Genomic DNA, 14398 nt, shown 5'->3' with positions numbered 1-14398 from the left:
TGCCCGTTTGTTCGATCCTCTATCCCCTACCCTGTTACTCAAGGCTTATCTGCTCGTTGCGTTGAGCGAGGGCGCGAAGGGCTTTCTCCCGTTTTTTTTCTCCAGAGGCCTGATTAGTGGTGTGCCTCTGGGGTTTGATCGGGTTTCACCTTCGTGTGAGTAACTTACCCTTACCCTAATCCATTCCTCCCCTTTTACTTTTCCTTTGCCAGCTATTCTCCATGCCTGTTTTTATGGGCTGCCTTCGTCAAAAATTCCTATGTGCACCTTCGTGCTGTGTGTGATGGTCCGGTAAGGATTGCAGTTATTAACTCTTGTCTCTTTTTTAGATGCTGGGGTTACTGCGAGAGATGTGTGGATCATCGGGCACTCTTATATTTTCTGGGCAGCTAACCAGACGGGGGTGCAGACGAGGTTTACCAGCATAGGAAATAGGCGGGTTTTTTGGTTAGGTAAACGGGGTTTATTATGGGAAGGTTTATTGCCCTGGTTAGGACAGCTGATTGAACGGTGGGGAGCCCCTGATATATTGGTTATCCACCCTGGGGGGAATGACCTGGGTAAGGGAAAGTCCCTTGAGCTAATTATACAGATGAGGGAGGACCTTCATTGTATTAACAAGATATGGCCGTCAATTACTCTGGGCTGGTCCGCTATGATTCCGAGGCTGTCGTGGCGATCACAGATCCCTCTAAAAAAGAAACTGATAATGGGGAGGAGACTTAATAGTGCGCTTCGGAAGGTCATTAGGTCCCATGGAGGTTTTGTAGTAGATCACCCGGAGATAACAGCGGATAGGGTGGATCTGTATAGGAGAGACGGTGTGCACCTCTCGGACGAGGGGTTGCGTATTTTTATGGAGAGCATTTATTTGGAGGTGTGGAGAGTGCTCGGTTTTGGTGGTGGCGGGCTGCTTGGCCCTTAGGGCGGGCAGCGTGGGAGGAAGGCACTGCGATCAGCGGCTGATATAGACGGCTCTATCGTGATTGGTCGCAGGTATCTGTCCTCTTACAAGGCAATCGGTTACTCTTGTCCCTTCCGTGGGGAGGGGCCTCGCCCGACTCAGTGAGGGAGGTGGAGTGAGTAGTGAGGTGTGGTGCAGTTTACTCTGAGGCCAGGTTAGGGCCGGCCAAGCAGTGGGGTTATGAGAGAAGTGGGTGGACTTAAGGCTACATTGCCATGTCCATGCTTGGTTAGGTATCGCTGGAGCTGATCTTCAGTGCCCGTTCTCCGCCACCAGGTTTAATTAGGTTATAATAAAAATATTTTTAGTGCCACTTACTCAAGCCTCTGTGTCTTTATTCTATATAAGCCTTTATTTTATACAAGCGGTTATACTATTTAAGGTATTGGGTGGAACGAAGAGCATACACAGTGAACTATTTAGTAAGAGAGAGTCCCCTTTTAGACGAACGAAATTAAATAGTGACAGTGTTGCAATCGTGTTTGTACTTACCGGAAAGAGTTAACTTGGGGTGTGGATTTGGCCAGTGATGCTGTGGGGAAGTCCTTGTGGCTTTGTAGGCTGATGCAATTTCCTGGGGGAGTCACTTGGCTGGCAAAATCCCGCCCACCCACGCCATTTTTTTAAAGAACTATTAGTGTATTATAGTGGTAGTATAATGCTGCTTAGTAGTCTACAGTTTGGTGGGGAGGAAGGCACTGCGATCAGCGGCTGATATAGACGGCTCTATCGTGATTGGTCGCAGGTATCTGTCCCCTTACAAGGCAATCGGTTACTCTTGTCCCTTCCGTGGGGAGGGGCCTCGCCCGACTCAGTGAGGGAGGTGAAGTGAGTAGTGAGGTGTGGTGCAGTTTACTCTGAGGCCAGGTTAGGGCCGGCCAAACAGTGGGGTTATGAGAGAAGTGGGTGGACTTAAGGCTACATAGCCATGTCCATGCTTGGTTAGGTATCGCTGGAGCTGATCTTCAGTGCCCGTTCTCCGCCACCAGGTTTAATTAGGTTATAATAAAAAAAAAATTAGTACCACTTACTCAAGCCTCTATGTCTTTATTCTATATAAGCCTTTATTTTATACAAGCGGTTATACTATTTAAGGTATTGGGTTGAACGAAGAGCATACACAGTGAACTATTTAGTAAGAGAGAGTCCCCTTTTAGACGAACGAAATTAAATAGTGACAGTGTTGCAATCGTGTTTGCACTTACCGGAAAGAGTTAACTTGGGGTGTGGGTTTGGCCAGTGATGTTGTGGGTAGGTCCTTGTGGCTTTGTAGGCTGATGCAATTTCCTGGGGGAGTCACTTGGCTGGCAAAATCCCGCCCACCCACGCCATTTTTTAAAGAACTATTAGTGTATTATAGTGGTAGTATAATGCTGGTTAGTAGTCTACAGTTTGGTGGGGAGGAAGGCACGGCGATCAGCGGCTGATATAGACGGCTCTATCGTGATTGGTCGCAGATATCTGTTCCCTTACAAGGCAATCGGTTACTCTTGTCCCTTCCATGGGGAGGGGCCTCGCCCGGCTCAGTGAGGGAGGGGGAGTGAGTAGTGAGGTGTGGTGCAGTTTACTCTGAGGCCAGGTTAGGGCCGGCCAAGCAGTGGGGTTATGAGAGAAGTGGGTGGACTTAAGGCTACATTGCCATGTCCACGCTTGGTTAGGTATCGCTGAAGCTGATCTTCAGTGCCCTTTCTCCGCCACCAGGTTTAATTAGGTTATAATAAAAATATTTTTAGTGCCACTTACTCAAGCCTCTGTGTCTTTATTCTATATAAGCCTTTATTTTATACAAGCGGTTATACTATTTAAGGTATTGGGTGGAACGAAGAGCATACTCAGTGAACTATTTACTACTTTGATGCCAGAAAGGCCTGCAGTCCTATACATAGTGATATACTCTGGCAAAAACAAAAATGGTGTTGGCTATTTTAAGAAGGTTTAGCAATAGTTATTAACTTTGATTCACTCTAATGTGCGTTAATAGGTTACAGTTGCCTGTTTTGTTTGAGTTAAGTCTCATGCAGTTTAAAAGTCTTAATGGAACATCCTCTTATAGCAGTTTTCCAGAGGTGAGTTTTTCAAGTCTCCTTACTAGTAGTGGAATATATTAGCATATCATTTCCTCCTAGTAATTACAGACCTATGGAACATTCTGTAAGTTGTTTTCACAATGATACTGCATGTGTCACACTGATTTTGGACAATCGGGTGTCTCCATTTCCAGGTCGGTCCTGGTTTAACCATATACTGGACAGTCCCTATACACAAAGCTTCACAAAGTTCCTGTTATTGTAAATAAATAACGTAGCACAGTAACTGAAGCTGGACAGAAGCAATGTAACCATCAGAAATCACTCTTGAGAATACAGCCGATGCCCTGGTTTCATGGGGAACCTTCAGTGTACTGCTGCTTAATGTAATGGGAAATGAGTTACCACCAGTAAAAGTCGTCGTATGTCCTGCCTCATCCTGACATGGCAAATGGATTTCTCCAACAATTGATGGGTTTTTATAGAGACCTCACAGAAGATGTAATGTATGCCCTTCAGGGTGATTATTACCTCCAGACACTGCATGGAAATTACAGCGGTGTTAAGTTTGTCACCCTGCAGCCTGATATTTAAGGCCCTTAATGAAGAACATGACAGAATAAAATGTTTATTACACAGAAGAAAAAAAAAAAAATCATTGCACCATTCATAGTGCAGGCAACCCGGGTCCAACCCGGGAATAAACCGTCGATAAATCCCGGGTTGAAGATCCGGGTTTTTAGACCCGGGATTTTTGACTTGTACCATTCATACTGCACCAAGACCCGGGTCGTTTGAGCTCGCCCCGGCAAACTCCCGGGATTTTGGTGCAGTATGAATGGGGTATAAGACACCTAACTTCACTGCTCTGAGACTGTACTCTGACAGGGATGTCCAAGACACCTAACTTCACTGCTCTGAGACTGTACTCCGACAGGGGATGTCTAAGACCAGGCCCGGCGCTCCCATTAGGCAAGGTTAGGCAGTTGCCTAGGGCGCCAGGCTCTGGTGGGCGCCACAGAAGTATTGTACTATAATACTGTGCAGTGACCGCTGAGCATACCTTCCGCGGCCGCCGCACAGCTTCAGATAGATCCACAGGGAGGGGCGAGGGGCCATGGATCGCGACCGCCGTCCTCCCCTCTAACAACTGATGGGGCGGACCGTACCTCTGACTTCTCTCCTCCACTCCCCCTCCCCGACTGTCGGGCGTGACATCACCATCATGGCCCAACATTGTCAGTGAGGGACGGGACCCAGCACTGAGGAGTATCTTTATGGAGTCACCTTTAGGGTAAGGAAAGAGAGGGGAGGGGAACATTTAGACCCGGAGGGGGGGGGCGCATTGAGACCCATGGGGCGGGGCAGTGTGCTGGGGGGGTAGATTTGAAATTGTGCCTAGGGCGCCGAGGACCCTAGCACCGACCCTGTCTAAGACACCTAACTGCACTACTCTGAGACATATCTATATATATCTATATGTATATATATATGATGATTAAGATGTTGATATACATTAGAGATGGTCACTGACCCCCGTGTTTTGGATTTGTATTACCATTGTGTTTTGGTTTTGGTTTTGCAAATCCGCCATTGCGTGTTTTGGTTTTGTTTTGCTATTTTGTTGGAAAATCAATGTTTTTGGGCCTAAAATAACCAAATGTAGTGCTCCACCTCTTTCTTGGATAAGTAATGTAATTGTAAAGCTAATAAATTATCAAAAAAAAAGTTTAATTCCTGGTAGGTAGGCCTTCATTAATTCTACACACAAAACAGATTGTCTTCCTCTCCATCTATGCATATTGGCAATGCAGCCATCGTCTTTGGGTGTATATTACACACTACACTTATAGTTAAATATCTAAAGAAATGGACAAAGGCAATTTGGTTTCTGTCTCTATAGGCCCCCCTCCAGTTGTAGAAAACACAAAAAAAATCAGCCGTTATAGACTGTACAATATTATTTGAAATGGACAAAGGCAGTTTGGGGTCAGTCTGTGTATGACACCCTACGCATAATGAGAAATTGCCAAAACAGCAACCTTTCAAGATGGCACGTGATATGGAAATGCCCCAAGTCCCTTTCCTCTTTGGGGGTAGATTGAACCCTAGACTTAAATAGAAAGTTTTAAAAAGATGTTATCATCATCATCTGGATCTTCAACCTCATCCTCATCAATGTGTACGTCATCATCACAGACTATCAATTCATCGCCACTTGAATCCGCCATTAGAGAACAGTCAGTGCTTGGATGTCTTGGATGGTGAAGGCCTTCCTCGTAGAAGACGTAGTTCATTTTTATAAACATCATTTTCTCCACATTTTTGGGAAGTAACCTTCTATGGCGATCACTGACTAAGTTCCCGCCTGTACTGAATACTCGTTCAGAGTACACACTGGAGGGTGGGCAGCTTAGGTATTGCAAAGCAAGTTTGTACATGGGTTTCCAAATGGCCTGCTTTTCCTCCCAGTAAGGAAAGGGACTGTCTGGCATTTCCATATCAATTACCTCTTGAAAGTAATCCTCCACCATCCTTTGCATGTTTATACTCGTATTGGATGGAGTTATGGACAAGGTGACACATTTTTTAGAAAAATCCTTCAAACCAGCCCAGATGTTAAATTGTTCTGGCCTGCCCCCTGCTTCTTCCCTGCTTCTTTTTTGGAAATTTATTTTTTTAAGAGCAGCAGCAGCTTGAGAAAGTGAAGGAGGACACGTAGTCAAGCCGAGGCCCAGTTCAGCGGCCAACTTGCTAAGCAATAGCTCCTTGCAACAGTTCACATCTCGCTCATTTACAAGTAAAGACTCAATGTAGGTCTTAAACCTTGGATCAAGCACAGTGGCCAAAACGTACTAATCCGAGTTCAAAATCTTAATAACTCGAGGATCATTGTAAAGCGAATGAAGTACTTGATCGACAAGGCCAACATACTTTGCTGAATTGCTTGCTTTCAGCTCCTCCTTCAGTTTCTCAAGCTGCTTTTCCAATAGTCTTATTAAAGGAATGACTTGGCTCAAACTAGCAGAGTCTGCACTCACCTCACACGTCACAACTTCAAATGGTTTCAGCACCTTGCACAGCACTGAAAGGATTCCCCACTGTGCAATACTGAAATACATCCCCCCTACTTTCACAATTTCATGGCTTGTGCAATATGCTTGGATGGCTTTGCGCTGTTACTCCATCCTCTGAAGCATGTACAGGGTGGAATTCCACCTAGCTACCACCTCTTGCTTAAGTTGGTGGCAGGGCAAGTTAAACTGCTCTTGGAGCTGCTGTAATCTCCTACATTCTGTAGCTGAATGCCTGAAATGGCCTGAAATATTATGGGCCACCGAAAGCATCTCCTGCACCTCACGGTTATTTCGTAGGAAGCTCTGCACCAACAAGTTGATGGTGTGAGCAAAACAGGGAATGTGCTGGAAATCACCCAGCTGTAATGCTCGCACTATATTGTTAGCGTTATTATTATTATCATTATTATCATTTATTTGTTAGGTGCCACAAGGTATCCGCAGAAATGACATATCCTGGGGAGAGTCCAAGTGGTATAAGCCATGTATCAATCACATCTCTTAGTTTGCGTAACAAATTGTCAGCTGTATACCTGTTAGTGAAGTCGTTGATACAAAGAGTGGCCTGCCTGTGACAAATGTGACGTAGTGGTGTACATGCTGCTGCTGTTCTTGCTGGTGAAGGTGAATGACCAACCCAATGGGCTGTCACAGTCATATAGTCTTTGGTTTGGCCACTTCCACTTGTCCACATATCTGTGGTTAAGTGGACAGTGGGCAGAATGGCATTTTTCAGAGCATTCTCTACATTTTTACACACTTTTTGGTATAGTTGTGGAAATGCTTTACAGGAAAAATGGTGTCGCGATGGAATTCTGTAACGCGGACACAAAACCTGAATTAACTGTGAAAAACCAGCTGCGTTTATTGTGGAGATTGGACGTAGATCTAACACTAACATTGCAGCCATGGCGTCTGTGATTCGCTTGGCGACTGGGTGACTGCTGTCATATTTGCTTCCCCTAGCAAATGATTGTTTCACAGTTAATTGCTGAAATGTAGGACTGCTCATTTTCTTGACCTGCCTCTGGGCTAACGATTCACCCCAGCAGCAGCAACAGCAGCAGCAGTGGAACTAACGCTTTCTTCATAGGAATCAATTAGAGTGCAGGAGTCATCCAGCCTTAATGAGTGGGATGCAGGGCTAACTCCAAGCGCTACTGAGGATATTGATGAGGATGGTGTGTTGGGTGTATTTTGTAGCCGTCGGGATGTCGTTGACCGGAGGTTCTTAGCTGATGATGGAGTGCTGTTTTGTTTTTTTGGAAGAACTTTCAGCTTTTTCCAACACTTTCCCATGAACTCTAGTTAAATGGCGTAACATAGACGAGGTTCCAAGATGGTTAAGGTCCCTCCCTCGACTGACTGTGGCTTGACATACACTACAAATGGCTAGACAATTGTTGTCTGGATTTGGGTAGAAATAATTCCACACATAAGAAGTGTATTTTATTTTTTTATTGCCAAGCAATACAATGGCCTTTTTCTTGTCACGTGCCAGAACTGCTGCCACTGGTGCAGGACTTACACAAACAACCTCATCCTCATCAACATCCTCATTAGCGCCCTCATCGCCTACACAATTCTCCCCCTCATCCTCTTCTAATTCCAAAGTGGCATCCTCAATTTGTGTATCACCGGCTACACTCGGGCTGTTCAGGCACACATCAGCAGAACTGCTGAATGGGCCCTTCTTTATGGGTACACAAACAGAATGCTCACGATTAGACATACCACTGTTGGATGCACTCTCCACAGGGATTGGTGTCATTTCTGATTCAGAGCAAACATTATCCTCTAATGCCTTACTTTTATCTTGCAGCTCGGCCTTGACGCGTAACAGTAGTTGTGCACCACTTGTAGGCTCGGTAACAATTTTGGATCTGCCACTAATAGAGAAAGGCGAAGGCCTGATTCTCTCTTTGCCACTGCGTGTGTAGAATGGCATGTTGGCAATTATTTTTTTTATCGGCCGTTAACTTTTCCTCAGTTAGATTTTGTTTTCGCTTCAACACGGTCATTTTTTTTTTGGTGTGTGTTTTTTTGGATGATTTCAAAAGACGGTGTAGTTTGACATCGCCTTTCCCAGATGACGTACTGGGAACACTACCATCAGGACTGGTGACAGAACCGGGTTGCTCATTTTGCTCATATGTGGACTGCTTTGAATCCATTCTGAGCCCAAAGCACTTGTAGTGCTACAAATAGTTTTTGACACTGCTGCAATATAGTTCTTTTTTGACAGCCAGATAAATTTCTGCAAAATAATGGGGGACACCCCAAAAGCAAATGGAAGTGCTAAATATATTTATTATTAAAGTGTTGCAATATAGTACTTTTTTCACAGCCAGATAAATTTCTGTAAAATAATGGGGGACACCTCAATAGCACTTGGAGTGCCAGAAACTGAACAAAAAAACCCTCCTCTCTTCTCCTCTTACTGCTGTAACAATCTGGTATTAAGCTTTCAATGCTGTTTAATACAATCAATCACTGCGCTGATATAGCCAGTGTGACCTAACCCTGCTCTCCCTGTCAAGTGGCGATGGATTGCTATGGAGGCTGGTATTTATGCTTTTTAAATCGCGCGAGATCCGAGCTCAGAAAAACGAATACGTCACGATGACATTTTGCCTCGTTTTTTAAACCGAATGGGTGGGAGAGCAGGCTCGGTACTCGGATACCCTAAATTCGGTAGGATTCGGATCTCGGGGAACCGAGCCCGCCCATCTCTAATATACATTCAGCTGCGCAAACTTCTCAGAACATATGGCATGTGGATGATAACTAGTTAAACTCATATGGAATATATCCCACACAGGATGGGACAATATAAATATTAATAATAATAATCCACTGCTCAGATAACACCCTAATAACAGCACATGTATTATGTATAGTTGTGTCCAAACATTAAGTGCTGTGTCTGTAATCTTCAGTCTGACTGCAGTTATCTTCTGCACTACTTATCTCTTGTTAGCTCTTCATTCACCCTTAACCTCTCCAGTGCCAACATCCCGACAGCTTCATAAAGAGAGTCTATCATTGCTTTGCTTTTATCATGTTCTATAAATATTCTGTTTTAAAGTTCTTATAAATTAAGGATGAACACAGAAATACATTATTCATATTATTATGTGATAGATATTAGGATATACAACAATCACTGTGTACTTGATACCATCTAAGTATATATCAGTCCTCACAGTTTGTTTATATATAAGGGCTACATTATGCCTGTCATAAATTCGGACTGCAAATAGGGATCACTTAACCTTATGAAAAAAGCATTGGCAGTACACAGGACCATTCAGAGTGAACACTGAATAGACATGGATGTCCATTTGTCATTCATTCCGTCCAGCTTTCCCTCAAAACTCTTGTGTGTGTGTGGTCGGTACATTTTATTTGCAGTTGCAGTGAGCGACATTAACAAAGATCCCTAAAACAATTAGATGATAAAAATTTAAAAACATTCACTGTGAAATCCTCTCTCAAAAATAGAAACAGTAAACCCAGCTCCGGTCTGTTCTGATGTGTCTGATGGGCTGGCCCCTGTCCTAACCAGGTTTCCATAAACCACAGCCTACATCAATTTCACAGGTCGGATAAATGAACTCTCCCATTACTGTACCTTCCATTTCCAGCTTCCTTATTATTACCATGCCAATGATAGGCCACCATTACTATTCCTAATTGTGATACATTGTTGCATAAAGAGGGACCTGTTGTATTATACTTAGCTTACATAAAAATACAGACAGTCACTATACATTCATGAATATACATGTGAATAAATGTTCATACTGACAGTAAAGTAAACAATACATTGAGACATACATAAGTTTTACATTTTGATACATATTCTGCTTTATTTGTCACAGATCCGGACATTGACCCATCGTGGTACACAGGCCGTAGGATCCGTCCAGTGGGTCGCTTCGGTAGGAGGGGCACTGCCTGGGAAGATACCCGGAAGTCCATGTATAGACCACTGGGCCAGACAAGTGTCCCAATAGAAGACAGCTCTGAGCTAAATGATAACTAAAAATAAATTAAGTGTGTGAATGTGTCAAATCATTGCTTACCTATGGTACTGTATAAATGAAGGGAATGTACAGCCCATTTTTCAGTCTCATTGCCAGTTTGGAGTCTCTGGTAGTCTGTGCACATTAGAAAATTGTCAAGAGATCTCTCTGACATTGGAAAGGTCACACCTTCAGTGCTCTACTAGCTATTATTTCCAGATCATATAAAATAATAATCATTTAATCAAATAAATAATACTATAGGGAATATTCATGAAAACTGGTGCAGAGAAAAAAGTGGTTCTAACTCATAGCAACCACTCAGACATTTTCTTTAATTGTATAAGCCAGGGGTTGTCAACAGGCGGACTACTGGCCACCAGTAACCCTCTGAGCCTTAACCTGTGGCCCCATCCAATCGTATATAACAAAGCAGAGAATAAGGAAAATTGTAGCAACCAACTTCCGCTTCATATGACCTCATTTTGCAAAGTACATGGAGGTCAAGTAGCTTAACTGGAGGAGGAGGAAGAGATGCGCCCCTTTTGAAGGCTGGAAGGTAAGAAAATCGCTGGTCTAAACTGTACAAAAATATGAAAGTTAGACTCTGACTTGTTACTATAGGTTACCTGTCCTAAAGTCTAGAGTCCCCACATGTGTTAGAGAGTCTTCCTGTCTGTAATTGTTCACAGTAGGTCATGCATGTCTATTGTAGACAGTGAGCCTTCAGTGACAATCCTGATCTGTGGCTCTTTCTCACGTCTGCAAAAAAACATCACTATAGTTACCATATAATGCTGGTTTGAGTAACTGTTGTGCAACAGCTGAATAGCTGCAGGTTACTTACCTATAAGCTGAAGCATCAGAGAAGCAGAATATTGCTCATTGAAGATCTTAACGTATGCTATGCTGAATTATTTAGTTTCTGTGGGCCTGATTCATTAAGGATCTTAAATGAAGAGGATCCTTATTTCAGTCTCCTGGACAAAACCATGTTACAATGGAAGGGGTGCAAATGTGTGTTCTGTTTTGCACAAGGGTTAAACACTAAGGGCTAGATTTACTAAGCTGCGAGATTGAAAAAGTGGGGATGATGCTTATAGCAACCAATCAGATGCTAGCTATCATTTTGTAGAACGTACTAAATAAATGAAAGCTAGAATCTGATTGGTTGCTATAGGCAACATCCCCACTTTTTCAAACCCGCAGCTTAGTAAATCTAGCCCTAACTGTTTTTTCATGTAACACAAAAACTTGATAGCTTATTTGTACACTGAAATTTAAAGTTGATATGTGTGTGTTACATGAAAAAACAGTCAGTATTTAACTTATGTGCAAAACAGAACACACATTTGCACCCATTCCATTGTAACATGGTTTTGTCCAGGAGACTGAAATAAGGATCCTCTTCATTTAAGATCCTTAATGAATCAGGCCCTGTATGTGGGCAGAAAATGAGACGTACCTAGCCTGCATTGAGTCATGAATGCCTACAATATGCATATGCATATGTGTGTAATAACTTGTCACTCTGCAATCTGAAAGTTGTTTGAATAGTAGGCAACCAATACACAGCCAACACTTGCATTAAAAATGATTTTATAGAAAGTTATACAAAGCATTGATTTCCACAAGATTACCAAATACCTAATACATAAGTTACCAAAATATCAGTCAAATTAATAAATATGTCTTTGGTGCAATATTCTCTGGGGTTTACAGCTGGTTTTCAAGTAGATGAGTATTGGATAATTTATACAGTTCTGCCCCAGTAACTAAGGTCAACTCTCTCACTGTAGCCCCAGCTTGTTTAATACGCATCCACATCTGTCATTTCATTCATTTTCTTTTACTTTATTTCCCATTCATTCTATCACTTGTAAAAATGAAAGCACTGCCTCTTCTCCTTTCGAAATGGAATAATATTTTATACCAACCAAAATAAAAACAAATTAGTGTAAAGACACATTTTTGTAATATGACTGTGGATTTTCTGATTTACTTTCTGGTCTATAATTTTGCATGTCTTATAAACCGCTTATGGTGGACCATATATAATACCATTTTTACCTTTACCAGAGTAACTTAAAAACTATAATAAAGACACAGAGACTTGAATTGGCGTTTGAAAGATCAGGAATTTATTGAAGGCGAAACCTGATGGGGAAAATTGGTGGCCAATATAAACAGACCAATCAGCATCCAGACCACACCTACAAGATGTAAATTCCGTCCAAACTAATATGGACCCAACCAGGCGTAAAAAGCCAAACTCCCCCGTTTGGCATATTAGCTGAGGCCCGCCCGCCTAAGCGGAGCCCCTTAAACCCCGAAGGGCTATTCTGACTAATTGCCCAATCCCTTTAAGGGGAGAGTGCCTACTACGCCTTAAATGTAACAAAATGGCCGCTGTTTGGGCTGCTTACCGCCACAGCTAAGGTTTCCCACCAGGAACCACAGCCCGCCACCAAATGACCTCTCATAGCCAAACAAGAAAACCAAATATCTGCTCTAAAAAATATGCCATACCCAAATCGGACAAGTGCACACCGTCAGGCCTATAGTACTGCGTCAAAACCGCCCTTATGGAAGGATAACTAATGCAACCACCGCCTACCTCCTGAAAGATTTTCCGCACCACCCGATTTACCTTTCCACGAGCTTTCTCAATACGAGCTGGCTTAACCGCCCCTCTCCAATTCCGCCTAGGGATAATGTCGGACCAAACTATTCGGGCTGTTGGCCAATGTAAATTAATGGCCCCGACATCAGATTTTATCTGCTCAATGAGCTCCAAACTGGACCACTTACCCAGGTCATTCCCCCCCAAGGTGGATAATAAGTACTGAAGGACGCCCAAACCTACACTCATTGTCTTTTAGGATAGTCAACAAAGACGCCCAACGCATTTCCCTAACACCTATCCATCTTATTGACTCTGCCCGGGGAAATTTGCTCAAATCATGAGCATGACCGCTCTTACCGGCCCAGAAAATAAATGAATGGCCGACCAACCAAATATTCCTCCCATCCTGCCGTGCACCTGCAATATGGAGTAATAATGCATGTAAATGAATGACAAAACATAATATGATTAATACGGAAAAACAGGAATACACCACATTCGCGCATGAGCAGGGTGACCCATGCGGAGGTAAAACCGGAAACCCCGGGGTGCCACCGCCAATCAGGCCCCCGGAGAAAAGAAATGGCGAAACCCTCCGCGCTCCCTTTGAACAAGGTAAGCAACGCAACGCCATGGGTCAGCCTTACTACATCGCCCTGACTAAACCTATAACGCCACTGCTGGCCTCACATACCTCTTAAAACACTTAGACCTCCATCTACCCAAAGCCATAATGCTCTGATCCGACACACCTTCTTCTGCCGCTACCGTAGCTGCCCCAATTCTAAAGGAATGCGTCCCATAGTCCGATGCACTCAAACCAAGCCTAACCACGCAACTCTTGAATACTGCTGAAAATTGGAACTTCGTAAGGGGGAGACCATCACTATGTCTAAGCCAATTATCACAGGGAGCAGGAGACCTATCCCTGTACAATCTTGTCAATTCTACTGGACAAACTGCCGAATCCCGGTTCCGCTGCAAAGTGACCCATTTCCCCCTACCCAAAGGATCTGTCTTTGATCTATGAATTTTACAAGCAATACTCTCATCTTGTAACACAACATTCTTGTACACAGCAAGCCCGAATCAACTGCCGTCCTAGACGACGCTACCAGCTCACATATCCTAAAAGCCCCGAAGAAAGCCATAACGAACGCCAGCCGAAACAAAACCGCCTCAAACTCATCCGTCGCCACAACCGTGATAACATTCAAAAGGTTCACCAGCATTCTCTTATCAATCGGTCTACGTTTATCCTCTAACGGAGGGGAAATTCTAGCCCAACCTCTTAAAACCTTGCGCACCAATGCCTGTTTGGTAACATCCCGACTACCTGCAGAAAAAAAACGAAATACCAGCCAACGCAGACACCATATATGTTTTAGATCTACCCGCCTGAAAACAGTGCCACACATATGCGAGCATGCACTGCCGCCTCGTCTTACCTCGAGCCTCATCAGATCCACAAAACCCCTCCCAGGACGACCAAGCCTCCCGATACTTCTTCAACATCCCAGGTGCAACTGAACGCCTAGCGAGCTCTTCTATCCCGGCCTTATAATCTGCCAGACAAAAATCGGGGCATGAAACACCACTAACATTCGCATGAGGGGCTAACAAACAAAACTTATTCCAATCAAACCTGGACAAGGCATCCGCAATACTATTATCTA

At 43.6% G+C, this 14398-nt stretch overlaps 1 long non-coding RNA gene across 1 annotated transcript in view; it reads left to right on the top strand.

The window, feature by feature from the left end:
* Positions 1-10132, top strand: part of LOC142097914 (uncharacterized) — a 72621-nt gene extending 62489 nt beyond the window's left edge. The window contains exon 2 of the long non-coding RNA XR_012678274.1: positions 9953-10132. This is a non-coding gene — a long non-coding RNA (uncharacterized LOC142097914). The remainder of the gene's footprint in view (positions 1-9952) is intronic.
* Positions 10133-14398: the final 4266 nt, after the last annotated feature.

Source organism: Mixophyes fleayi, chromosome 7 (genome assembly GCF_038048845.1).
Source record: "Mixophyes fleayi isolate aMixFle1 chromosome 7, aMixFle1.hap1, whole genome shotgun sequence".
In the NCBI taxonomy this organism is placed as follows: Eukaryota; Metazoa; Chordata; class Amphibia; order Anura; family Limnodynastidae; genus Mixophyes; species Mixophyes fleayi.
This window is presented reverse-complemented; position numbering and strand designations above follow the sequence as displayed.